At 44.6% G+C, this 25,949-nt stretch overlaps 1 protein-coding gene and 1 long non-coding RNA gene across 2 annotated transcripts in view; one reads left to right on the top strand and one right to left on the bottom strand.

The window, feature by feature from the left end:
* The window catches only part of LOC146174135 (uncharacterized), a 38,872-nt gene that overhangs the window by 8,658 nt on the left and 4,265 nt on the right, over window positions 1-25,949 (bottom strand). The window lies entirely within an intron of this gene.
* Window positions 8,310-11,705, top strand: LOC146174136 (uncharacterized). The gene is made up of 3 exons (XR_014702093.1): window positions 8,310-8,475; window positions 9,375-9,443; window positions 11,312-11,705. It is a non-coding gene; the product is annotated as an uncharacterized LOC146174136 (long non-coding RNA).

The raw sequence follows: 25,949 nt of genomic DNA, 5'->3' as shown, positions 1-25,949 counted from the left end.
ATTCTAACACGCCTTACTGTCAGGAACAAGCTTCCCAGCCAGACAAAGAATGACAGTCTTGTATAGTATTCACAGAACTGCATATCATTTTTAATGCGAGCACCTGACTTTAGCACGAAAAAACACACCAGTGTTCGAATATGAATCTCAGGAAACAAAGACATCCTTGGTAGTGGATGTTCTCCGCAGTGACGCTTTGCGTGTTTGTTAAGACGAGTTACGTTCTAGTAGCTCATTAGTCAGAACAACTCACTAGAAGCGACACAAGTACGAACAATGCAGATGGCTGTTTATCGCGGCAGTGCCAAAATTCTTGTTGCTCAAATATCTCCATTGGCGACTTGAGCAAAAACCCTTTTCTGAGATCGCTGCAGATTCTGTACTGGAGGAATGCGTAAGGTAGCGTTGCAGTAATGTCAGCTAGATTCGGTGAGGAACAGATATTTGTGCCTGTCCTTTCATGTAAACCAATCATAAAACTCCTGTGAAATTTTCTGTGTACCAAGGAACCACAAGTGCGTCCCACTGAAAGACGGGAAGATAAGCTTATAACCGAAACTAGAAGTTGGCTGGCGGCTATCTTGGCTCACAGTTACACACTTATTTGTCTGTAATTGGTTACCAATTACCCACATCAACCATTGTTTCATTTGAATACCTCTCCTTTACGCTGTAATCTTTGCTACCAATATTTTTCTAATATTCATCTAGTTCCTCTCTTACAGCTCCGACCAGGCTCTCCAATGCGCAATTCGCCTACGTAGCCACACAGTGAATACGGATAAAAACTACCACCACGTCTTTTTTACGCAGAATTAGTCAGGTGACATTGCCGGGCCAACGTGAAAAGTACGAGATTGCCGAAGCTCTTAATTACGGGAGTTTCTTTGAAAAGAGGGGGCTTTCTTGAAGGCGAAGTATCCGTGATTCTCGGATCCTGAAATAGAGCCGCCTTCCCAATTTATGGAGATGCGCTCGTTTGCCTTGGCTGTCACGAAACGTTATATATATATATATATATATATATATATATATATATATATATATATATATATATATATATATATATATATATGTATATGTATATATATATATATATATATATATATATATATATATATATATATATATATATATATGTGTGTGTCGGACATCAGTTTAGAGGTTATTACTGTGGTCCAACAATGTGAGAAAACAAAAGCACACATAAGACGACCACTGATAATACTAAGAGATGGTCAGTTGGAAACGCTTGAATATGAAGTCAAGAGCACCTTCAAAACAGTAATCTTGTCTTATAAATAAATCTTCTAAGCAAAATCAACATTTTTGTGCATCACGCTGCTCCGTTTGAAACACAAAATTCTTATCAATTGTAATAATTATATTATTTATAATAATTGGTTCACTAGAAGCGAAAAGCGCACTATCTGCCACGTTGTTTCTCCGGACACTTGCCTGCTCTCAAAGGGAAGGCGGAAGGTGGAATTAAAAGTGGACACTGAGAAACAGGAGCCGTAGTAGACGTTACGCAGTGATTACGACCACCTGGAAATCTCTAACGTGAACTGACACCACGCAGCACACTGACGCCTCTTCATCTCGCATGCACCGAATTCGTTCATCCTTTTACCCTCTTTCGTCATTTATTGGGGTGCACTTAGATGTAGCCAATTCAAACAAGTAAGTTGCGCAATGCACAAAAGTTTAGTCTTCAAAACTTGCCTTGGATGAAGTTTATTTTCTATTACGACCGTCTTATGGATCAAAACTTTATCCTCAGATAATTTCCTTCACATATCCTTCCTTTCTTATTGTCCTCTCTAGGCTCTTTGAATGAAAGGACTTAAGCACAGGCTTATACCCATAAATAATTTTATTTTCCCTGTTTTTTCAGTCGCTGTTTAAAAATAGCAGCTTATGGATGCCATAAATATATATTACTTTAAAAAAACTTAATGGTGATGTTCTTCCATCGACGCAACAGAGCGACGAAGACGAGGACGTACATGTGAGGTGAACGACCACGCGGCCAAGCAAGAAATGAAGTTTGCGATAAAACTAGCATAATTAGTGACAAATATGATTTCCTCCAGCGAAATATAGAAGCTAGTCGAGAAAAGAGGAATACCTTTTCATCAACGCTTTTGGAAAATATGACAATTTTATAAAAAAGTAACCACGTTAACCACATTTGTGTATATACCTTCGCCTCGCGATTTGTAATTGGAAATTATAATATATCTGATATTTCCATAACCAACAGTATTTTGTAATCCAGACTGGCCCGATTTTTAAAGTTGCAGGGACAATTCGCAACCAGAAATAAATGCTTTTCTCGGATGTGAGCCGATAGATATTTTAAATGGCGTATTGAAACTGCTTTAAATTGCAAACGGCATTTATTTGCCTAAATCCTCAACCTTACTGGTCGCCGATTACTTAGCGCTTTTTTATACAAAGTGGAGATTTCACATTTTGAAGGCATTTTCACAGCTTGTAAGAGTAGGCGGAAATATGAAATGCTCTCCTCTTGATATATGGTACTGGCTTACATTCCGACGCCTAGACGCGAAGATAGCGGCGTTACACAGGAAATAGCTCTTTATTGCAATCAATTCCTTGAGCATAGGAGCAAAGCATCTCACCTGAGGAAATAAAAGCAAGCTGATTCATTGGTTGTCGAAGAACAGATTTCCGCTACTCTGTGAAATGCTCAACTTAAACGCGACCAAGAGATATTTAAAGATAACTGCACAAAATAATTTGAACAATCTCGAAAAAGTAGCTGGTCCACATGGATGAAATATGTCTAGATACTAGTACATAGAGGCTCCTGGTTACTGCAGCGAAGGCAATAAAGCTCCTTTGTGTGACACTGGGTCTGAACAAACAAAAAGCACAAACGTTTGTAGCACCACCCAATTGATCCCTAGCAAAATGATAGGATGGCATACTGCGGCTGTTAGATATAACAATATTATAATAGTGTGGATACGGGAAACGATTCTCGGAACAAACGAAGCGAAAAACGCTGCCTATACTCACTTTATACACCCCTATTTCTACATAACATTGACTAGTTTTCCCAAATCAAAGATTGCACAATTCGATCGCGAGGATATATTACTTGTGAAAATATTTGTTGATTAAAATCACCGCGTTTTAAACAACTGCAGAACGATATTCTGATTTTCCATGCTCGGGATACATTTTTGCAGTGAAGGAGTAATAAATATATTTGGAGCCCGGCAGTGTTAACGCAGCCGTGCCTAGGTTCCAAGTGGGAGCGTCGAGATCTCTTCGCCGCCTCAAGGGCCTGCACGATGAATATTTGTTTTCAGATTTAAAAATTTTCGAAGCAAATGCACATCAACTTTGTGAGCTGCAGATCAGCAGAGGTTGTTCAAAAGGTATTTTAAATTGTGTGTTTTCTTTAGACTTCCATATTAGATGATTTTCAAGCTTCCTTGATGACATATTTAAGATTATTTCTGACATTGCTGAAACGGGGCTTCATATGTCGGATGCTTGCCTACACTATCGATTGATATCTGACAGTTGGTGGTCAACTCTCCTCTAAAAAGTTTGTTTATATCGTCTTTAAGCCTTGTTGAATAGCAAGCCCTAGGTTTTATACCCGTTTTATAACCGAGAAAAACAAAAAGATTTTCTATATCGTGATTGAGACCTACATAGTGACTCTGTACCTGAAGCGTGAACAATATATAGTGAGTAGTTTGGTGGTAAATCACAATCCACCAGCTCTCATTGCCTTTGCATGCTTCCGGTGTGAACAAGAGTCGAACACAGCACGAACTATAATTGTGGGTCGGGCTGCTTGCTTTGCTGCTTCCTGGAGTGGGCAGCGAAATATTTAATGCAAGCTTCACTTTGCGATGGTAAATATTCTTTAGATTTTTTTCTTGTAAACACTTTAGTTAACATGTCGCAAGGCTCTGAAACGTATATCATACGCAACAGATAGGAAGACACGGCGTAATGAGTCAATAGGCCAAAGAGTCTATTTTCCTGCAGAGGCACTTCCTACTGCTTATCTCATTTAGAATTTTGGCTATTCTGTTAAACCTAAACTAAATTCAACGAATGCATTTTCTGAACCTTACACTAATCGCTTTCTAGTTTAAACAATTTAGGCAAAATTTTCAAGGTTGGCAAGCCCTGATCAATTCTTTTATGCGACCGTGTTTCTGACAAGAACCTCCTTTTATTTTTTCTTGCAAACAAACCTAGCATGACCTTACTGCTATTTCCAACTTGATTCCGTGGATTGCTTCCACTAGCTCGGGGCACATCGATCACCAATCTCTCAATTGGAGCTGCTAGACAAAGCTATCTTGGCACACTGTACAACGCGCTGGTTCTAGGGTTCTTCAATGCTTTTGAATGGGCCGCTGAGATTGAGGACCAATGCAATTTCAAAAAGTACATATGCTGAATTTAAGGGGCTTCACTAAGGAGTTGAGGTAAGTGGTGAGAAAAGATAGGGCTGGTACTGAGTGTTTTGCAGGAAATGGTGGCTACTGTTTCTGGCTGATGCCTTTGCATGGAAACATATTCTCTAACCAGGTCTCTATGCCCGGACGTAGGTTGGAACCGTGTGCTGCCGCGGACTTGAACGAGAAGGGCTTGTACATTGAAGAACTTTGTGGAAAAAGAGGCGGCGTGTTTCATCCGTATAAGGTGAACTCCAACTGACCAAAGATAAAGAAAAGGCAAAACTTGGAAATGGGGGTTTACTGGCAAAAGCACATGCTTCCCTTGGTAAAGACAAAAGCGACTTTGGCGGCCGGCCTAGCAGTTTTAAATACGTGCCTAAACTACATTAAGTAGAAACGTCGCTAGCTGAGCTGAGACAAGCTGAGTTTCTCAAGCGCAAAAATTGTATGAAATCCATGCTGTATAGTTGAAAAAAAGGTATTTTCGAAAAGGTTAACAAGATGTCTGTGTATAATGTGCTCCATGATTTTACATGCTCCGGATTTAAGGGAAATAGTTCTTTTTTGAGGGGATTGTGTGCTCGACCTGACTTACATATTTATATCATCATCGCTACGTCCGGGCAGGTGCGAAACCATAGATAATTTATCTCTTGATGTCGAATGAATATGGTCGAGAAGTGACGATACGCTATACGTTAGACGTGTAGAAAGACATACAATCTCTGATAGGTTGAAGTCTTAACAAGCGAAAAGAAACAGATTAGATTCAGTGGATAAGGGATTAGAAAAGGATTTCTTAAATGACCAGACAATATTTGGAAAATTGATTTCACCTATAAGTAAAAAGATCAGCTCCAGGGAAACGATTTGCGTTATGATTTAGAGAACTGCTTATATTATCGCAAAACAATTAGTCAGACAAGAGGGATCGCTAACATACGCCTAATATTACTTCTTTAAAGTTGAGATTAGGCAGCACCATGTAGTTATAAATGAGTAATAACAAGTACAACAAAATAATCGATGCATTCACTAATAGTAATTAGGACACCACAACCAACTGTACCCGTTCGGTTATTCCATAAGGAAACAGATTTCTTTTCACAATTAAGCAGTTCGCTATTCTTTATTTTGCTATTTGCCCAATGTTTCGAGTAATCAAATAATATCGGCATTTTAATCTTCTATAATTGCGCACAATTCAACTCTCTCGCATAATTCATCTGAACAATATGTGTTCTTCAAAAACAACTAATGCATTCGGGAAAAAAGTTTCAAATTAGACATCCGTGCTCAGTTCGCCGGAAAATTGGCAGGTGAATAAATGCTCATTAAAGGCAAGAATAAACCTTCTTTCCACAATTCAGCCTTCCGCTGATTTGCCCATGACTAAAGGCTAGCTATATACTGCAAGGAAAGGGGAATGAGAGCCACACTCGAAGTAGGAGATTTAGGGTCACCCGTACCAAGAAGTGTCTGCCGTTCGAGAAGGCATGCTTATCTTTTTCGTGCCGGAATAATACTGCAATTTAGATGATTTGAGAGGAAAACATCTGTCTCAAGAAATTATCAATGCCTAGTTTATTACTTGCGATTGCATACAAAGAGAAATCTTTAAAAACTCCCCACAAACAGTTATTCTACTTACATCGCTGACATGCTGGTTTCTAGAATGAAGTTCATTATCTTCGTAAAGCACGCCGGAAGAGAAGCCTGCGGCTGCTAGCATGTAGGCAACAATATATAAAGCCATTGCCTTGCTAATATGGAGCTGTTCTGAAGAGCAGCAATGAAACCTATGGCGTTGTTTCTCTCAGTTCGTCTATCAAGGGGCTTCGTTTAGTGTTCTAAGACATTCAAGGTAGCATGCATGCATTTTGTGCAGTTCCACCATATAAAAAGAAAATGACCTTCTATAACTAAATATATTTACATCTCATTTCATAAAGCCTTATTTCTTGGAAAAATAAAATCCAACAAAATCACCAAGGCCAGCTTTACCGCAGCGTGAAAATTGTGTAAAGCCTCTTGTGTTATGCATAAAGGTTGCATAAATAATGAAACTGCGTAGAGAAGACTTTTTCGTAGGGCTGCAAAATATCTAGGCAGGGCAATTTGTAAAGAGGAGAGAAAAACAAATTATGAAAAAAAAATAAGCGAATTACATCGAGTTTCTTGCTCCTTTGCATATTCTCGGTAACTTTAAATATCTATTAGGTTTGAAGCATTATATGCCTCAACATTTTAGCTAGCAACAAAGAATAGACATGTTCAAATCTTTCGCATTAGTAACTGACGTATCTTCATTTCTTGTTACTGATATATGACACCCCTCCACCGCCATCAGTGACATTTCTATTTTTTATGTAATGGCTGCTTCTTCACTTGTAGTTTCGACTCCATATATATGGTAGACCCAAATCATAGTATTCACAAAATGTACTCTATAGATATGCCATCAATAAGCGTACTAATTTCGAAATGACAGCTTTATTCAACCCTACACAGGGTCCTGAAACCATTCCATCCAATGGTTCTTCTAAGAATTTGTCGACAATTCTGCTGAACCTTTGGCGAATTAAGATAGCGTCAGTGACTTCATGGGAGAGCCGTTGCAGATTCCCTTTGCCGAAAGTGCACTTTCAATTTCGCTTAATCAGTAATCTGTAAAATTGTGCGTTCTCAACTTGCACATTATATTGGCCTTCGTGGGGCACATATGGGCAAATTGTATCGGGGCAAATACTATAGCACCCCCTATGAGGGTCCTGTTAGGGATCAAGCGGCAAGTCAGAATTCGGCATATCCCTGTTTATCTCACTTGGGCATAGTATAGGGGTAGAAAGGGATCACTGAGCATATATTCACACATCAGACCATCAAGGGTCACTCGTGGGGATCTTTAGAGCAGTCGTAAAGCCCATTCCGACTTTCTATAGAAAGACCTTAGGCTAGCCTAAATAGGCCGGCATGCGCGCAAGTTGGGTAAATAGCTCTCTTTGAGGGTACTCCAGGGATGGCTGCCAAATATGACTGCCCACCCCAAACACGATAGATACTCTTATGCCTCGTTCACACTTTAGCATTAGGCAGAGCGAGCGAGCGAGCGAAATTCGCTGCCGCCGACACGCTCCTTCGTTCACACTTCTGAGCGAGCATATCGCCACTGCCGCTGCTTCGATTGCGAGCTGCCGTTAACCCTGACCTGACCACTCGACTGCAGCTACGAATGCCACCAAAAGCATACAGCATTGCTAAGTGCCGAAGAAAAAATGCGTTATCATTCAATTCTTCACTAAATCATGCCAATTTTGACCCATGTAATGTGGCAACAAGAGCTTCAACGTGCTATTTGCAAGCATCGTAAACAACATGGGAATATGTGCCGCTCATACCAAGGACAGCGTCAATCTTATTCAAAATGTCATTCTTCCCTTATTGCATCCTTCTTTACTGCGCTAGTCACCCGGCGAAAAAGGGCCTCGATTAAAAAGTAAAAACAAAAAGGTAACGAAGCACCTGAAATACATTAAAAAATATAAAAAAAATCAATTTGTAAAAAACAAAAACAAAAGTGCAAGTGGAAGTTGTCTCAATATCTCTTGCTTCGTAACGTCCTGCGCTAATCACTCCGCCACGCCAAACGTTTTTTTCTCGGATATGGTATTTATTACACGTGGTTATGCACACAAAGGGTTATCTACACGGACTATTTACTATGCACTCAGCTGTTGCTGAGACGCACAACATAAAAGACAACTAAAAGGAAGAAAAGGTAAACACCGTGTCATCGGTGGAAACCAATTAGGTTGAAAGCCATTTTCATTATAAATGTCCTTCAGTTGCAGCATCATTCGGCTAAATTGGAGTCTAGGTGGAACAACAGGTTCAACGTTGTGATCCAACATGCGTGTCTTTCACAAGCTATGACATGGGATGATCACATGCGTGTCTTCCACAAAACATGACATGGGATGATCACGTAAACAAGCTGTCAAGGACGATCGGCATGGTACGCCGCCACTTCTACTTCTTCCCTACCTCTGTTAACATTCTCATATACAATTCTTTATTCTCTACTCTTTTAAGTCACGCGTTTCTAGTTTGGTCAACAACATGGGAAACATTAGCAAACTAGCTGTCTTACAAAAAAGAGCCTTACGCCTAGCATGTAAAGTTTCATATCGTTTTCACACTGCAGGTTTATTTAAGAACCACAACATAATTCTTGTTTCATCAATGTATGATTACCAGCTATGCCGCATGAATAAACTTGGTGTATTAAGAATAGTGATGCCATAACAAGCCTCGCACGGCTGAGAGAACACTTCCCTGTTTATAATGTACACCATCCTGAAAGGTGGCAAGTACCCAAATGTAGAACAAATTATGGGCATCAGATGTTGAAATTCCAATTACCCACATTTGTACATTGCATAATACAAGAAACTGACACTGACATCTATCGTATATCGCCAAAAGAACTGCGCTCAATATTTGTATAATGATGTAACATAGCGACTTCACTTTCTTTGAATTATACTGTTCTTTTTTTAAACGATGTTCCATGAATCCTGTATGCTTTCGTCATTATACTGTTTTCCCTTAGCCGCACGCTTCTTTGCTGCCCGTGTGGTTGGGGGTCAGGGCTCCTCAAGCTGTTCTGGCAGCTTTTTTCCTGTCCTCCATGTAAACTTTTGTTTACAGAATAAAATTTGAATTTCAATTTCAAAATTTGAATTTGAAAGTCCAATAAGAAAATACGTCATATGGTTCGTAATCAGATTGTGTAACAGCAAGATACCGCACACTGTACGATTTTAGAACAGTCTTTCTTCAGAGTTCTTTGCAGCACATGCCAAAAAAGAATTGCGTCTTTGTAATTATTGAAACAGTGCTCAAATGTTTCAGGCACATCACACAGATGGCAGTTTACAGAAGATACAAAAATATTTATCCTATGGAGCCATGTGTTAACAGGTAAAGCTTCGGTGTAATTTAAAGAAAAATGTTTTTGTGCACCGCGAAATCTGAATTTCGCGCACCCTCTCTAACACATCATGAACCTTAAGACCAAATTATAAAGAACGATACAGTGGTGGCGGTAAAAGCATTGCTATCAATTCTTTGTATAGTCTCTTGCGCGAAGCAGAAGATAAATGCGGCCTTGACATAAAATGCAAAAATAGTCCTTATGGTCACATCGTTTGGCGGTGAGGAGTTCACCACGCCAAACGATGTGAACATAACGAATATTTTTGCATTTTATGTCAAGGCCGCATTTATAATAGAACTTCACGTTTCGAGGTGTACATGCCCAATGCTGCCACTCTACAAATTACAACTACTTGATTAGCGAAGCTTGCTGCCTGCTCTCAGAGCTTGCAACTAATGTTCTGGATAACAATGCGCACTATATTGTGCACTGGAATTATTTTAACATATGGAGTTTCACAGCGCTGGGAAGTTAAGGCGCGCCGTCGCATCGGTCAAGCTCTACTACCGTGGACGTAAGTTTCGCTAAACACGGAGCTGTAGACCAAACATTCAAGGAAAAAATTGCGACGAAGATTCAAAACCGACAAGCGTAGCAGCGAGGACATAATTTTGTTGGTAACTAAATCTTATTTGTATGTAAAGATTTCGGGAAGCGTTGCGATGACCGAGGGATCGGTTTGATAATACGCAGTGCGAGGAGCACGAGCAAAAGCTTGCGAAACACGTAAAGTATTGTGCATTTCAAGCGCTCTATGTTTTTTTTTTTCTTTCATGAGCCTATCGCTCGTTAAATTGCTCTTTTCCTTGTTTTATCTATTTATTTCTGCTGTTTATTCTGGTCCACAACGCGGGCTACGATCTCTGATGCAGAGGCCCAGTTCTGAGCCTGCAGTGAACATTTTGGCAGTAATCATCATATTAGAGGGGTCTCAAGAACAGCCGTGAAGATAGTTATGCATGTAGACTACATTATAAAATTCAAGATTTAGTTGTATGTTCATCGCTAGTTTGTTATGAGACAGAGCCGCGCCAACCGTCGTCTCTCTCGAAACGCTCGAAATGACGTAACGAAAGGTGGACACTCTGAAAAAAAAAGATACCGCAAAAAAAGATACACAGTATAGCTTCACGCTGTCACGGCATCGAAAGCATTTCGGCTGTGGCTGTCACAATTATCGTGAGCCGATGGTCGATTCCGAGTACGCTGTTGCCATGTTGACCCCTGAGGGATGTTAACCGGTCGATGCCACGGGCCACGCCGGCTCCACTTCCTCGCCTTCCTATTTGCTGATGAATTTGGTCGAAAAAAATCCGGTGGCGAGAATTGTCCTGGACCGTTTTGTCTTTCCGCAGAGATTTGCGCCGGAATGTCTCCCGCGGCGGCGGAATTCGCTCGCTCTCACCGCCAAATGCTAAAGTATGATCAAGCAGTTAGGTTGTGACGAGGTTTAAATCACCCATAACTGCTTGCTTTCCACATCGGTCTCTTGAGGGGTACATGCTAATCAAATGTAAGCCTTAATCAGATAGAAGATGGTTTTGCCCAAATGGGCTGCCCACTCAAAAGCCGAATAGGTCCCGCATGTGCCATGGCGGAGTTGAAAAGCGCACATTCCCGCATGCTGCTCATGTGGGCATTTTTGTGGTACTTGAGGGCAACTGTAACAAATAATCCGGTTCTATGCAGTCAATATATGACCCGAAATAAAGCTGCACTGGGAAGGCTGCAGTTAGCGCCAAATCGGCCTAACCGGGTTTAACATTCCGAACCTCTTCCATCCCATCTTTAATGGTGCTATTTTATTTTTGTAGTTCATAATATATGCGCAGCGTAATTGCCTCTTTTGTAGGTTCTATGCAACAGTTCTAAGTATTGTGGGAAGGCATACATCCCCGGCTCTCTTCGGCATGCCGTCAAGGAGGGGCCCTTCCCGTCCTATCAACACTGCAGCAGCGGCGAAGGAGAAGGGCGAGGCCTTTCGGCTCATTAGCAAATAGGCAGCCTCGTCGCCCCTCTTGTCTATTGCGCTGCCAACAGGCGCTGGGTGCGGCAGTGAGTGCGGAAAAGAGCTAGCGAGTCAGCGTTTCCCTGGACCCTGGATTGAGGCGAAGACGATCGGAGTGGGCGGATGCCTCGGCGGACTCAGTGATGCCCCCTCTAGAACTCTGACGGCTCCTTGCAGTCTGAGTGCTCCTTGTACTCTGATTGCAGAAACATCCATTAAATGAATAAAACCTTTGCCCTTGCTGTTAGTTTTGCTCATTGGTGCAAGGAGAGTGGTCTCAGTTAGCGGAGTAACGTTTTGCTCTAAGAGAACAGCCTCAGTCCCGTAGGGAACCTCACAGCTCATTTATGCCGCTACTGAGGCCTATGCCTTTTGACACTTGCAACAATGTCAGCTATGCAGTATGTACCGCACACATGCAACAGTAATTGCTTCCGCATTGCGAGTAGATACCGGACTAGTTCCGAATCTTCGCTGTGACTCCATAACTCGACATAGAGGGCTGAAATATATTTTATGCGCCAACATTTCGGGAGTGATGTGGTCCAGCTCATAATAATATACTGTTTGCAATAAATTTTAATGTCGCTCAGAGCAGTATACAACATAAGTAAATGGTGTTTAGGGTTTCGCGTTTGAATCTTTATGGGACTTTCGCAACGCAGAAAATGCCAACTTCCATCCATGATGGCAAGTCGTGGGAGAGCTCAAACCGGGATGACCTCCGTGGAGCCTGTGCTGGTACTACTCAGGTATTTGGAGGGGTTAGCCGAAATGAGCATTAAAACGTTGATCAATGGGGCGGCATCCTCTTGTACAAAAGAAGGGCCCTTTAGTAATTTTTTGGAGGATCCACATTCAACTGTCTGATCTGTATTTGGACGGTCCACATGGGTTGAATTTGTTAACGATCAAGGCATAAGTGTGCAGCCCTGATGGGGTTTCTAGGTACGTGTTGCAAATCCCAGTTGGGGATATTGCATTAAGTGGATTATGAAAATATAATTTCAAGTAACGACCTAGCACGGGTCTATACTTCAAAGTCCACTTTGTAACACCTGGCGTGATTATGCTACCATCAGTGAATAGTATACTGCTGTAAGTGCATTATAAAAACACGATTTGAGACTGATCAGAGACGGGCTTTTATCAAGGTATTGGAGTTGTCTGTGTACTAGCAGTAGAGGGTGTGTCCGCATACAATTTGCAAACCAGACGTTGCTCTGGTTTGCATATACAACTGAGTTTGAATGTACACGCATCGAAAATAAAAATAAAAAACGCGACGTTTCAGAATCTACACGTGCCCATCATGAGATGTGGCGCGGTCTTGCGTCACATAAAGCACTGATTCAATCAACCGCCTACCGTAGACTGTGAATTCTTCAGAATGTGAGAATGTGTCTCAGTGCGCGATGCTCTGAGCAGGGAAATTTAGATTTTTTACTGAACAGAGGATTTTAGAGTACACTTTCAGCATTTTCCTCGTGTTGAGACCACTTTTTCCTGGAGAGCCGGCGTCTGATGCTCAAATTCGGTTTGCGTGCCATTTTTACACTTTCAGTCTCTAAATGACTGGCGAACATTTTGCTGTTGCCTTTATATACATTATGCTAATGCATTTCTCTCCATTGCTTTTCCTTGCGGCGCTGGTTGAAATATTTTTATTTTCCTTTAGATCTGTCGTTTCCGGCTTTGAATCATCTGCCGATTGAAACAGTTGGGCCTTTTTTGTGTGGAGGACAGAGACAGCTGTTATGCTTTCACCTGTTTCTTTTTTCTTCTAAACAAAGTCTTATAATTTACGCTATCTTCGATAAGGTCCTCATGAACGCTTCATTGCTAGGATTGGGAGGTCAGAGCGGATTGGATGCGCCGTCTCGTTTGGGTCCGATTGCTGAATATCTAAAACCGTAAGTTTTTTCGTTTCTAGTAAGGAGAATGTTCTGAAGTAACAATTACTTCTGTCCTCATTGGACAAAATCTCTATGGATGGTCAGATAGAGATCAGGCAATATTGCAGGTCGTATTTTTGAGACTATGCCAAGCAGAACGCAATTATCGTGTTACACCATCAGGACAATAAGCTCGGGACTGAAGCTGCGAAGTAAATATGTATTGAGGGTCTAGAAGGCTAAGTTGCCAACCACAAGACTGAAAGGGAAGCATAACAAAAAATGAATGCGGAAGTCTGAATAAAATGTGTATGGTGTACCACTGAATCGCCCACTTGTCTTCAGTGTTGCAGAATATTGATGTTGATGCTATCCTTGTGTATATTTAAAGTCCTTATTTTGAGAAACCTCAGAAATGTTGCCAGGAATGTCTAGTGGTTAATATTATTCGAGGTTTCTTACTGTTTTTTTTTGTAATTTCATACAACAGTTTAGCTCTGCATAAAAAGAGAAAACACTGGCTTTTTTTTTTTTTGCTACTGTAGCGCGCAAGATGAAGCAATATTCCTTAAGGTATTTATACTTCAATTTCTGAAACTGATTTTTTTTAGTATTCCAAACGGCTTTTCTTCAACTAACAGTTTTACTGCACCGCCGCCTTGGTTCATCACGCCATTACCATTGATGCTCTCCTCAAAAATGACTTTTGTCGCAGCCGCTGCATATGTACCAGAGAGCACCTGACATTAGCTTTAAGTCGGAGGGAGATAACAGTTTACAGGTCGTATTTAGGGCCAGAAAAGGCCACAAAGTCTTTTTATGGGCCCAGTGGGCTTTGCTGTCTTCAGAACAAGCAACATTTTTCCGCCATCACTGTGCTATCCTTCTTCTTTCAATGATCATTTTAGTTGAAATGGTTCAAGAGACATTTGCGCATCAAAGGTTCGAATTACCTTCAAAGCAACCTTAGGAAACTCCTTAATGGTAACTTGATGCCCATTCGGGCATAGCTTTATACTTAAATATATTTATCCTTCAAAGGCAAACACCAGAATGCTGAAACCATGGAGTAAAGTACTCCAGAAGTAAAGTACACCAGAAGTAAATAACGCTGAGACCATGGAGTAAAGTACTATATGCAAAGGCATGTCTTCAAGCCGAATCTAAGCATAGCCATGCATGTTGATCTCGCGTACCTGCATGTTTAACCACAAGCTTAACCACAGTTAATTTTTCTTCGACATTCAGGGCCCTTCATACTTGTTCTTTGCTTCAGTGCCACCGGCGGCCCATCCATCCGCTCACGCCATACCTAACATGTTGACAGAATACATTCTTTGCAGATAACATGTGCATGCTTTGGAAAAGAACTAGCTAGAGTTTTAATTTCACCTTTACCGCTACTGTCGTCCTTCCAATGTTACTCCGCATACATGAAGTCTACGGAAAGAGCCCTTGAGCGTTTACACATTTCAACTGATACGCTCACAACAACAATTGTAAAGCTGCCGAAAGCGAGATGACTGCGTGAGCACACCTGTGCTCTTACAGACTTCAACTAACGTCTCTAAATAAATGATTCCTGAAGACCGCTGTGAACAGCGGCGGTTGATAGACAAGCGGTACCGATAAAGTTGATTGACACGGCTCGTGCCTTACGTCTCGTTTTGCCGCGACCATATTTTATTTGATTATAAATACACACCAGGCAAAGACTCCGTGTTTTAAAACTTATCGATGGTGACATCTCTGTGACAAAAATGCGTACATAGATAAACAACATGACGCCATCAAACAATTGTGACGTGGAGTCTGCAGAGCAAAGAGCAGTTACATGAGCTCACTGCGTCTGCCCTGTCTGTATCGACTGGGCTTCTGCTCGCTTGACTCGATGGCTTTCTACACTGCCTTCGTTGCTGCATGTTACAAGAACTTTAAATAGCGTCAATTTCATGGTCGGCGTGTTTCTCAAGAGCAATGCTTGTGTATAGTAGTAGTAGTAATAACTTTATTAAAACAGAGCAGTTTGGGGTATGCATGCCCCTGTGCCCCCGCACGGCCCCTCTGCACTCAAACGTTCTTGTACCTATGGTTCATGATGTCGGCAGCCCAGTCTGTGGCGATCTTCTAGCGAACCGGCTCATCAGAGTGCAGCAGGGTCTCCCATTCGTCCCAGCTGGTAAGGTGCTCTAGACCCCGCGGGGGAGGATCTGCCGGGCATTGGAGCAATATGTGGGCGAGGGTGGCGGTGGGGTTGTTTCAAAGGGTGCAGGGGGGTCGGTGAGGGTGCGGTGGTAGCGAGAAGCACTATAATGGGACAGGAGGATGCGCGTCTAGAGTTGTCGCCAGAGCGTCTGGTGGTAGTTTCTAGAAATGGGTGAGGTGTGGAGTAGAGAAGTCTCTAGGCCCGATAGGTCAGCGTTAGATCACCGAAAAAGTGCATGCGAGCACGCGTGAACCCGGGACCGGAGGCCGCCGGCGCCCTGTTTAACGAACCTCGGGCTAACGCATTGGCGGCCTCGTTACCGGGATTCCCGGAGTGCGCAGGCACCCATATCAACTCCACATAGCGGCGCGGGTTGGCGGTGGGCGAGCGCAGTATGCTGAACGCAGAAACCTGAACTCTAACACGCGCAAAATTTAGTATCGCAGTTTTAGAGTCAGAAATTATGTGGCGTTCTTCCGTGTGTGCAAGCGCGTAGCCGATGGCTGCTTCCTCGGCTTCCTCCGGGGAGGTGACCGAGGGGAGGGGGACAGTAGCAAGAGGGGGCACGAAGGAATTTGTGATGACCAATACCACTTCCTCATTCACGCGTGACGCGTTCACTCATACGGCGTCCATTTCGGAGTCGTAGTATTTGTGGAGCGCGTTTGCTCGGGCTTGGTGGCGTTGCTCGTGATACTAGGGGTGCATATTGTGTGGAGAGGCTTGATGAGAAGATCTCGCTAGAGGGGACGAGGTATGGGAAAGAGGGTAGGGTTATTCACTGGACGCGAATGTCTAAAGTCTCCAGAATATGGCGACCTGTGGAGGTCTTGGTGAGACGCAAGTATTGGGCTTTGCGATGGGCCTCCACAAGCTCCCCAACTGTGTTTTGGAGGCCAAGCTGTAGAAGGCGTTCTGTGGAAGTGTCGATTGGGAGATGTAGGTCCGTCTTGAATGCAGTGCGCAACATGATGTCCAAGGCGTCGTTTCCTGCCTTTGGAGTTAGAGTTAAGGGACTTTGTATAAGAAACGGCTGAGGACGTAGGCGTGAATTAGGCGACACAGCTCCTTCATGCCTCTGTAATGGCCCGAACTCGGTGGGTGAGGTGCGATATCAGCCAGTCACCTGCTTTAGTTTTTTCAGAGTTAAGGTGTCTTGCCATTGTTCTGGATGTGAAGTGCCGCACACCGACGCACATGTCGGACTCCGAAAAGGGGAAGCGCAATTTATTTACTTGTTTCATTAACGCCGCACTCGTGCAACTTGAATCTGGTGTACAATAAGACTACTTCTTGTACTCAGGTCCCAAGAGCATTCCAGCACAAGTGCACACCTTTCGGCAACGGGAGACGTGAACTGTGCCGCTGCTCCCCGCCTGCCCTACACGTCACTTTGCCTAGCTGGTTTCACATCGAAGCGGCAGCGGACGGCGCTTCACGTTGTATTTTCGCGCCGCTTTACTGTCAAACCTATCGCATAAAAAATGCATTCTTGATTCGCAAGACGCCTTCAGCAGCGGAGCTAGCAGATTCCAGGCGTGTCGCTTCGGGCAACAGCAGCAAAATATACATGGAAAACAAAACTCGCTTGTATCGCTTTAGTCACTCTACCTCAGTATCGGTCAAACAATCCTCCCAATTTATTCGCTATTTATGGTCCTTTATATGGAGTTGCTATGCACGCGAATAAACAGTGATCCGCGACAGATTAACGATACCGGAGGCTATCGCAACCAATCGCAGTGGGCCGCTTTGCATACCCTAATCGCCTTGGCAGCGCCAGAAGGCGCCACATGCTTGAATGGCGCCACTAAGACAACTTAGACCTGCTGCGTAGGGACGAATCAGCGCGTGGGCAGGCGTGGGCATGGGCAGCTTTAGCGCGGTAGCAGGACACGGTGGCTGACGTCGTCTGATCAGGCCATAGAATATGTTTTACTGATAAAACATTTTTATTTTTCGGAAGCCAGCTTAAAGTTCAAAGCGCCGGCGTACCGGACTGAGAGAGCAGCATCTTCTTCATAGTAATCTGTACATTCGTTCAACATATCTAACCGGCTGATATTTCCTGCAAGCCAACCACCAAGCTTTCGTGCCTGCTGTTGCTTCCTGCTTTTTCACTTGAGTCGCTAGCGAGCGGGTTGAAATCGAAGTGTTCAGCAATGTCAAGAACATCAGCGCCTTTGGGCAAAGCAACGTTGAACTAATCATGCTACGCTGAAATACTGCTCAACGACGATATTTTCTTGCACGTGCGATCGCCAGCAGACGAAAAAAATTACAAGGGTTCAACGCTGCTGAACCATATACTGAGCGAAAACATTAGCTGCGGGTGACCGAGCCGTCTTCTTCTCTTTTTCTTGTTCCTAAGCCTCACTTTAACCAACCCATATGAACGTGCGTTAGTGGCCTATATGGGTAGCGTGAATGCCAGGGTGCTACCAGGCTGATTCTGACATAACCGTCCCATGTGAAACGAGCAACCCAAAATGACAGCTCCTGCCAGCGCGTGTGTCACGTGGGGTGTGACGTCACAGCGTCACGTGGGTAAGACGGTACTGCGGCCGGGTCACGCGAAGGCCTGAAAGTGCAACTTTCGTAATAAAACCCTACCCGTAATCGTCATTAGATTGTGTGTGTGTACGCGTCACCAGTCTTGCCAGCACGAGGCGCTCGTGTGGTGCGCTCGCATCTTTGACGCCATCGCGCACTCGTGCTCGGAGAGCTCGAAACCGAAACTGGTCCTGATAAATGTTCTGATAATTAATTAATTGATGCGTGTTGGGACTTTTTGAGTCGCAGTCCCTCTGTTTTGGACCATCGTGAATTGTTTAAAGCAAAACTCCCGAAGCAGAAAATGTGCGTCTATACTCCTTTAAGATATGTGAAGAATTTAAGGAGTAATTGTGCATGTCCACAATATTTGTAAGTATAAAGAGCGCAAATGCTCCTCTAAGCCAAGACTCATCTGTCAAATCAGTCCATTCTAAATTATGGTAGAGAAATTAAACGACCATTTCGCCTTGAACCCCAACATTGCTGAACATAAGAGAGTCAATTTTTATGCGTGCTTCAAAAATCACTTTTTGCTGGCCTTGTAAGACATTCTAGCAACAGGGTAAGTTGCTGGGCGAGTTGGCTATTCATTGTCAGAGAAAGAACGCGATAGCAGACGATGAACCTGGAAGAGGAGGAGCGCATATGTGTGTGTTCTCTTTCTGGTCCGTCGTCTGCTATAGCGTTCTTTCTCGGACAATTCTAGCAAAACAATTACCGCCATTGAAGGTAAAGTAGCCTCTATTGAACAGACCCTCAATGCTCGGACTCCCTTGTACAGTTCCCAGGTAGAAGTTGACTAGGATGCCTTTGATATTAGTATTGGTGCCTTTTCTATGAAATCGCCATGGAAATGCGTCGGTTGTTACAGCCGTCCCAGTAGCCCTAGGCAGTCACGTTTATGCACATCATCCGTGTGACGAAGTGCAGTAGGAACTTGCGAAAGCAACCTTGATGAATACGATGCAAAACCAACTTTATCCTAGCCGCTGTAGCGTGCCGCCCTGAGCCATGACTCGGCCCTCCGAACTCTTCTTGAATATGCGGACAAGCTGTTCCTGAACACCGCTCCCTGGCACCATCTCACCAAGTCTAGGAACGACCAGTAACAGCAATTCCAAGGAGTTTGCCAACAACCGCCTGCTCTGGTTTCAGGTCGGCCACGCTCTACGCGACTGCCGATAAAGACGGATCGGCCTTCCCGGATTTGCATAAGGTGCCCGGCGACCACTTTCCGGTGAGCGACCAGAAACAATTAACACCTGCCTGTGCAGGAGAGAGTCACTAAAATGTTAGTCCCGCTTCGAATCTCACTGCAACGCATGTTTTCCGTCACCGACCCATAGCTGTGGACGATGAGGGTCATGTACGTTTCGTACAGGAAAGTGCGTTAGTAGGTTAGTTTGCCGTACGGCGAACTAACGAAGAACCTACCCCATTGATGACGAATAACTGCGCTGCAACTTCCAGACTGCCGCTGCAAACGATTGCAGTAATCACGATGACGCGAACAGACTGCTAGCGAACACCGACGATGGTGCCACGGCCGCTGGATGAGTACACAACGAAGTAGAGGTAGAACACTCCAATGAAATTGCAATGCGAGGAATTAATAGGAGACTTTAAAGTTGCTGTCGACAGTCACGTGGTTACCGCTTTCACGGGCACAGAAGCCGCCTATTCAATCATCAATGAGCGGTTCGCTGCCCATCTCAAAGTGACTACACTTCGAACGGCCCTCTCATCCGGATACCGGGCGGAAATTATAATATGTCTTCGGGGCGATGCACCCCAAGGGTGACAGTATATGAACATACTTTTCCTACCATATTCATGGTCACATAGCAATGCTCGCGCGGAGCGATGATTTTGGGTACGGAATTTTTGAATGAAAATAAAACCATCATCGCCCTCTCATCTAAGATCATCAAGCTATTGACGGACAAAGCCATACCTGCTAAGACCACTTCTGGGCATAACTTTGGTAAAACGTCATAGAAGAACTAATAAACGCACCTCCCCATTGAATTGTCGTTGTCTGCGAGCGTTGCGAAGATATGAAAAATGTCGGAGGCATCATCGAGGGAAAAATCCAGTTACTCTTAGACAGAGGACTGGCCATCGCAAGAGACACTGCCTATTTCCCGAGTGGACAAGCTCAGGTGCTTGTAATAAACTTCAACAATATTTAAGCTGCTCGTCGTGAGGCTAGAGTGATGAAAACTGTGAAGGCATACAACATTACTGGCTAACTTGCACTTCCCTTCCTGGCTATGCCACAGCCGCGAGGGAGAAGTGCGCGGCCTCTCCTCTCTAGATCACATAACCAGTCTCTTTCCCCCTCTCGTGTCTGCTTCTGCGGCGGCACGCGCTATGTTGGCGGGGTGTTGCAGATGGAAGTGAGTGAGTGCGCGTGTGCTAGCACCGAGGAGCTGTGCGGACCGGACGGGCGAAGAGAGCGGATGCGTCCAGAAGCCAGACGGACTGATCACCTGCCGTTGCATGATAGCGTGGGCAGCTGAGGAAGACCAATAAGCTGTTAACCCATTTGTTCTCGGTGTTCGTATTGTTAAATGGGACCATCAGTGTGGTCAGAGCTAGCGAAGCAGCGTTTGGCTTTAAGAGCGGAGCCGCAGCCTCGTAGAAACCCCCACATTTTTGGCGCACCAACGTGGGTCCCTGTTGGCGTTCGAGTGGATAAGGCTAGCTCTTTATGAGCAACATGTCCAGTCTGCGCTACGGGCTGTCTGGCCTAATGATAGTTTAACAAAACTTGAAAATGGGCTAGATGGTACCCTAATGATATTCGCTACCCAAGCAAAGACCAAGCAAAGAATGTTGGCCAAGGTCTGAGGCTAAGCTCGGGAGATCTCGAGCGTTAGTCATCTGGCGACATCAAATCCTACAGAACATGCTATGCTGCATGATGCCGCTAGCGCAGCTACCATCCGAAACGTTGCGCCGGACATTCCCGGTAAACACTTCGAGCCGGAACAGTAAAATATCTGCGCCTACAAATGGTCGGTTTTTGTGAACGCGTCCCCTGGCGCACCCGCCGATGCGGCTCGCGCTAGTATATTCGCGCCGGGAATTCGCAGCCAGCCCCCAAAGCTCATTCCCAGTGGCAATGGCTACCAGGCTCAATCGCTCCGCCATGTAACAGGTGCGACCGCCAATGCGGTTCGCCAAACGAGTCCTAATACAGGCAAACCTAAAATACTCGTACTGCCATCGCCAGTCGGCGGCGGCTACTCTTTGTCCCTTTTACCCGGTGCGCACGAACGCTGGCCCTGTGGCTACATTGCGTGTAAACCCGCAAATGCGACCAGTGCTCAGCGCCCTTTTACGGAGAGGCATGCAACACACCCAGCATTGGGAGGACCTGAGATGCATAAAATATACCGTCCGTTGGCAAAGGCTTTATTTCCCCGTTATGAGCAAGCGAGTGAGCTGAGCTAGAGCAATATTCTGAGAGGAATGTTGCCAGTTGCACTCGTCGATTAAGCCGCCCAGTGGTACCTGTTGACAGATCAGAAAGTGAGTACTATGTCTGACTTTCGACGCTTGTTCAGGAAAGAGTTCCTTCCGTGTGACTACAAGCAGCGAATGCAGCGAGAACTGGAGCTGCGGACGCAGGCACCTGATGAATCGCTTGTCGGGTTCGTACGAGCGATGCAGGACATCCATGAGTACGCCGACCCTGAAGCTTGCATTCGGAGCGAGTGGAACACGTTCTCTACCAGTGCCACTCCAAATTTGCCCTTTCGACCTGAAGGAGATTGAAATTGAAGCTCGTAGAGTCCAGGCTCAGATTTCTGCGACCCGCAAATACCGGCCCCTGCTACCGGCTCGAGAGTCCCCAGAGCCGAGGTGTGCCTGGAGCGGTGTCCCAACAGTAAGAAGTGAGTGCAACCGCGAGGCAAGTGGGTTCACGAACAAGCCGTTGCCGCGCGAAGTATCGGATCGCAACCTGGATCCCTATTGGTACCGGCTGCGCAGCGCTGATTTCAACCCCCGTTAGTTCATCGGGGTTCAGCCGCGAAAGTCCGCACCGACTCAGAACGCATTGCTGGAGGGCCGCATACGACCAGACGGTCAGGGTGCTTCTGAAGATCGACGAGCGTTGCAGCAAGAAGCATGCAGATCTTTGCACTGCTTTAGCTGTGGCCAAAGTGGTCACATAGCCAGAAGCTGCTCCTCGAGGTCGGGAAACGAGGCAGGCCGCCGGTAGCAGCTCCGGCGGAGGCTGAAAGCGCTCGGAAGCCTGCAGACGTCACGTCCGCATTCGTTGGAGAACCAACTAACACGCCAGCGCCTTCTGTTGCTCTCGCCGTAGCGGGCGCAACATTTAAGGCGTTGCTGGACACGGGTGCAAGCATTTCGCTGATTTGAGACGCGGTCTTGTCCCAGCTCCGACAGCGGCCCGTTCGGATGCGACGGCGAAGAACTCCACTCCTGCTCGCTAGCAGAGAGGTGCGCTCCTGCGGTGCCATTCACCTCGCAGTGCACTGAGATAAACGGGTGCGCAGAATGCGGTTCATTCAGCTTCCTCGCCTAACAGTACCAGTTATCCTAGGCCGCGAGTTCATGGCTAAAACTGGACTGGTGATAGACATTGTCAGTGGGGGTTATCGGGAGAGCTTCTGTGCCCCACTCAATCAATTCGTCGACCCGCCGGTTACAACGCAGTCGTTGTTAACGCGCATGGCCAATCCGCTCGCAGATGTGTGGCATACCTCCTTAATAGGAGGAGGTATGCCACACATCTGCGAGCGGCAGCGTTAATACGCTGCTCGTCCAGCCGACCGAGTTTCTTTGGTCCGCCCTTGGCCTTGCACCTTATTCCGCGGGCTTTAAAAAAATACATGGGAGTATTTTCAAAATATGTCAATTTTATGAGCGATCAATGAACACGTGCTGCCGAAAATATCAAAATAGCACCAAATCTCGAGAGGCCTCAGGCAAAAATAAAAAAGAACTGTAGTCCCAGTCTGCACTCCCACCTCCTACTGCTGTGTACGCAGGAGCATAAGAAAGTTCTGACGAGGCGGCACATTATAATGAGAACTGATTTAGCCTACTTCTTAAGATTGAACGTAACCCTAATCAAAAAGAAAATCGTCAAAAATTTGTGTTGATATAAAGCTGGAGAAGTTCAATACGTGACATATAAATTAAGTCGTAATATTCATTTTATCCTGGAATAGCATTACCGTTTCATACCCGAGCGATAATTCCAGACCTGTCATTACAGATGCGCTGTGGAAGTGTTCATTATTATAGACGGAATACTGATAAGCTTTCGCACAAGACAAAAAGTATCCCAAAGATAATACAAAGCTGGGGAGCCTGTAATTCAACAAATGGTGTAGAAAGGTCACAGCTGCCAAAGCAAACGAACAATTGAAAGGTACTCAATACGGCAGCAAAATATGTACACCTGTACAAAACTGGCATACCTCAATGCAATACGACAAATTACAGGCATAAATAAAAAGCAGATGTGTGTTTTACATACAAAACGTGTAAGTTGTTACCAACCCAGATATGATTCTAAAGGCAGCCATTGAGGTCTTGACACAGAGAAAGCACTTTAATGAGAAAACCAATATTAGAGGGAAATCGAAACGTTGCTAAAGAAGTATGAAATAAAGTTCTTCAGACCGCATACTGAACTAAAACATCTCGCGAGGGTCAGCAGACTTGATATTTGGAAAATGAGTAGGGAGATCATGGTAGGAAAAGTGACCTTCATTCAAAGGAGGCGACTAGCGATGATGAGATAGTAGGAATATCTTAATAAGCCATAAGCTGAGTTAGCTTAGAAAGAAGCTGCTACATAGTATATTTTAATGTCCCGGCCAGCTAAACCGGTCGCTGGAGTTTGTCGTTTGGTTTTTTTTCAGTGACGTTAGCTGATGGTATAAACACAAAACGTATAGTTATTAGCAATCGGGGCTTTATAAGTGTCTAACATCTATAAAGCTAACACCTCTCGCCCAGTTTCTCCAGTTTCTTGCTAAAAATAAGGGGTCTCTGCGATTGAGCCATGTTTCCTTTGTTGTGAGCACTATGTTCAGGATTCTTGCATTGCATACATCCGCTCTTTCGAACATGGGAAAGTCTGATTAGCATCCACACCAAGCACTCTAGTGTTAAATAATTATATGATGCCTGGGTATCCCTTGAAATGCATCAACAATGAGAACGATTGCACAAGCAAAAAAAAATGCGTTTGAAGTATATTGCCGTATCTCGCTTGCGAATGCAGTTATGCCATATTGAAAGTATTTCACTGCATTACCTTGCACCTGTGTCGCTGTAGAGATCACATTCTGCATTTGCAAAGGTCATGGCCATGCAATTGTCCTCCATCCAAGCAATTCGTCCCACCAGCAGCACCACATTCTCCAACGGTCGTGTCTGCGGCCCCCATGTCAGCACATTTCAATCACGGAAGTAGCGAAGAAATAAAACTTGTCAGTGCTAGCCGTTACGGACGTGCCACTGTTCATTATACACTATCTATATTGGGACCGCACTGATGATTATATAGACCTGCAATGGTGAGGCAGGGGTTAGGGTCTTCGTCCTTGTGCGCCCAAAACTGGGTGCAATCTCAGAGGCGGCGGACAGTTTTTATGAAGGCGAAAAGCAAGGCGCCCAGGCGCTGTGCTACGGCAATGCACGTTAAGGATCCAGGCGGCCGAAATTAGCGGAGCCCTTCAGAACAGCTTCCTTCAAGACGGAACCACTTTGGTAAGTTAAACACCACAAATGCAAACAAAGCCAGCCTAAGCATCACATACATATGGATGATTTGCTACCCTCAACTGCTGCTTCAACAGCGGTCAGTGCTGCGACACAGGTCGTAATTAAGAAACTAAAATCACAAAGTTCTACAATGATATGCCAGAAATGGCGGCCCTTTGTGCGGCTGTAAAGTATGTTGCTGCAACGAGCCGAATTATCACCAAGTACTTCGGCTCGCTGAAGCAATGTTTGCACTGAGCATTTGATTTTCGCAGCTCCATTCAAGAAGCCTGCCTCGATTTCGTGAATGAAGCGCACCCAACTGGATGGTGTTTCTTTGAGATTGTCATACCAATTTACCACAATTCCTTCCAGCAAGAATACAACATTCCCCAGTTTTACGGTAGCGCCCCATTGTTTGCACCGGATCACTTGCTGATAGTGTGTGAGCCACTCGCCGCTATCCCCATCATATTTCCGTACGCAGACCTCGGAACTCGACGACTGTGCCATTTTCTTACCACTGGTGTTGCTTAATTGGTGACGCGGTTCTGAACCATATTGACTGCAAAATGTGGCAAGCCATTGAGCCGGAGGCTCAGCCTAAGGCTGAGGGGATGCGTGGTGTGCCGCACATCAATCTCAACCACAACCGTCGCGGTTTTGATTAAGTAGCAGGGTGTTTATCCATATACATAGAAAGGAAATGAAGGCTTCTGCAAGGCCCAGCAACTTTTGATTCTCCCCATGACCTGCTTCTTCGTCGGCTATTTCGAGATGCCCAAAGCACGTGAAAATGTTATTAATAATGGGCAAAATAACTAAAGCTTTGCTGTACATATACATAACTCAATTGTTCAACATTGCGATGATTCTACCGGTTACAACACCAGACACAAAGTTGGAAGAAGTAAGCCTGCTAAGCGAGCTCGAAGAATACATAGAGGCAACAAAACAAGTACAGAAGTCAAGACTCTCCAGGACTGCAACAGACAGAGCTATACTGAAAATAGCAGGAATAGAAGTAAAGGAAGAAGCCTCTGAAAAGTGGCCCCAATCCGTATAAAGATAA

The sequence above is a fragment of the Amblyomma maculatum genome, chromosome 11 (genome assembly GCF_055883805.1).
Source record: "Amblyomma maculatum isolate TAMU_Amacu chromosome 11, ASM5588380v1, whole genome shotgun sequence".
NCBI lineage: Eukaryota > Metazoa > Arthropoda > Arachnida > Ixodida > Ixodidae > Amblyomma > Amblyomma maculatum.
The sequence above is the reverse complement of the archived record's forward strand: the minus strand, read 5'-3'. Positions and strand labels throughout refer to the sequence as shown.